The sequence below is a fragment of the Octopus bimaculoides genome, chromosome 11, assembly GCF_001194135.2.
Source record: "Octopus bimaculoides isolate UCB-OBI-ISO-001 chromosome 11, ASM119413v2, whole genome shotgun sequence".
In the NCBI taxonomy this organism is placed as follows: Eukaryota; Metazoa; Mollusca; class Cephalopoda; order Octopoda; family Octopodidae; genus Octopus; species Octopus bimaculoides.
This window is the reverse complement of record NC_068991.1, coordinates 58,965,111-58,968,141: the sequence shown is the minus strand read 5'-3', so window position 1 is coordinate 58,968,141 and position 3,031 is coordinate 58,965,111.

Genomic DNA, 3,031 nt, shown 5'->3' with positions numbered 1-3,031 from the left:
CACACACACACACACACACACACACACACACACACACACACACACACACACACACATATAATTGTAAATTTCTCCTGTGAATGCTGGAATTTGTATTGCTATATCGCTTAAACGTATTCGCTCAGAAACACTACTCTCTTTAGGTGAGATACTGAGATCTCTCGGTGTATCATACCGAAATTTAGAAAAAACACAGCTATTTTTCAAGTATCGTTTGCAAGCGAGCGGTCAAAAAATGTCTATTAACGATGTCATCGGGGCTGACGTTTGACGCAGTAGGAATAATGTGATACAGCCATTACAAATATGGCGGCGGTGATGCTAAACCTGTCGTCTGCCTTGATAAATTCGCTTGTCAAAGTAAAAAGAAACTTCTCCCGAAGGTCTTTTTTTTTTCGAGAAAATTTACAAAAAATATATGTACGTGTCATATTAACTCTGTCAACACTGGTGCAGTTTAGCAATAAAAAAATAAAATAGGAACAGGGAAAAGAACCATAACAAGATGGAGAAAAATAACAGTAGCATTAAAAATTCGAAGAAATGTGGCAAGAAGAAGAGAAAATAACATAATATTCAGAAAAAAACATTGAAATGGAAGGTGGAAAATAAAATAATAATGATGTCAACAGCGACAGGTCCAACAGGAAAGATGTTGAGAATGTCACTGAAAAGTTGAACAAAAAAGTGTCATAAATATCAACAACAGGAAAACAAATCAACAACGACCTCAAAAATAGGGAAAACAGTAACAAGCATAAAGAAGAAGACATCATCACTAATAACTACAGCAGCAACAACAATATAGAAAATATTTGCGACAATAACAAAAACTTTACATCTATTCACGTTAATCACAGGTGTTTCGTTTTCCACCATCACAAAGCACCGTAAATCATTGATAAATGAATAGCTGAAATAGGTTTCATTCTGCGACCCCAAGTTTTACTAAGCATTATGGAGAGCCGCTGGTGCGCTATTTTTCGGTCCTAGTGGTTTCTTTGATCGTCGACCTCTTTTATCATAGATCAAACAATTTGTGATAAGCGTAACACAGTTCACAATGAGCCTACCGTATTATCTGGATAAGTGATAAATCAAGAATTGACCACATAGGAAAAATAAGTCTCATCCCGAGATCCCACGTTGTACCAAACATTGTGGATGATCACTGGGACGCTATTTTGCAGTCCTCGTAGAATCTTTGACTGATTTTCGATTCCTGTTATCATAGACCAATTCGTGATAAGCGCAACACAGTTCACAATGAGCGTACCGTGTTATCCAGATCAATGATGAATTAACCAGTGATGAATTAACGAGGATAGACGAGAAATACAGCGATATTTTCCAAAGGTACTAACTCCTAGATTGTACACTCGCTTTTCTTCAGAAACAAATATATGGGTGTAGCGAATAATAGAATCAGCCATCACTGGCGAGCGAGAGCGACTTTAAAACTTAGACACATGGATTTGATATTGTGTCCTCATTTTTGTCTCAGTAGCGTATCCAGGATGTGAAAACTGAAGAGAAAGTGAGTTACGTCAGGACACGGTGAGTCATCATTTGCAGCTGAGTAGACTCAAGCAACGTTGTCTATTTAAGATACATATTTTGAGATATATTAGTACTGAATCTTGACCTCAATGATTGTACGTCATTGTTGCTTATGATCTCAGTAGTTTACAGCGAAAACTTTTAATTATTCTCAGTCCTTTCGGCAAGTCATATACTTGCAACTTGTACAACCACCATAGGGAGACAGGATACTTTAAAAGAGGTAGTTTTTATTTTGTAAAATGATCGGGTAGAAGTGATCAGATGATTGGTAATGATTTAACCCTTTCGTTACCAACACGCCCGTAGGCACCCTAAATTAATTTTGGTTAAGGTTACTGAACCGCCCGTAGCCGTCCCAAATGACCTATTCATTTCTAAATTAGAATTTCGGCGGAAATCTCGTTAGTGCATTCGTGAAAACTCATAGTTTCAGTATATGTACAGGATGGGCCAAAAGTAGGTTCACAGTTAGCACGTAAGCACTTTAAATTTCTTTTAAAACATTTTATTACATTTAAGTTTCTATCTTACAAACTGAAAAGAGAGCTTGACAAAATTAACTGAATTAGCATAGATAAACGGTTTCATATATTTGTTTTTATGAATAACATATGAATGCGAAAGAGATAGCTGAATAACTGTAAATCTACTTTTGGGCTACCCTGTATATATACGCATATACAATTCACTTACCCTGTCGGCCATTATTCTACGTGATATCTGAGTACTGCGAATATTTGATGATTTTTTTTTTTCCATTTTGTTCAACTTCGATTTTCTTAAATGTTTCACAGTGAACAAAAACTGGATACCAGTTTGCCAGTGATAAATGTTTCAATCTGAGCAGAATCAGGAACAAAAGAAATCTCTAAGCTAAAGTGTTACTTCGTGAAGGCACATGGCCTAGTGGTTAGAGCAGCGGATTCGTGTCGAGCGATCGTGGGTTCGAATCTCAGACCGGGCGATGCGTGTGTTTATGAGCGAACCACCTAAGCTCCACGCGACTCCGGCAGAAGGAATTGACAAACTTCTGCTGACTCTCTCACCACAACTTTCTCTCATACTCACTTCCCGCATCTAGCATCTAACCTAGACGGACTGGCGTCCCGTCCAGGTGGGGAACGTATACATCAATGAAACCTGCCCTTATGGGCCAGGCATGGCTCGAGAACGAACAAACAACAACATCACTAACAAGATATTACCTCTCAGATATAGGCGTATAAATTGTGTTATATTAAACATTATCTTCGGAACATTTTGTATTAACTAAAAATTTGTTTACTTTCCATTATAGGGAAGTGTTTCATCATTTGAAGGACCTGGCCGTTCCATACTGGTTGTTCGATATCACTGGAGGTTTATTGATATTTACTGACACATTCGAACATTCACATGTACACACACACACACATACACACACACACACACACACACACACACACACACACACACACACACACACACA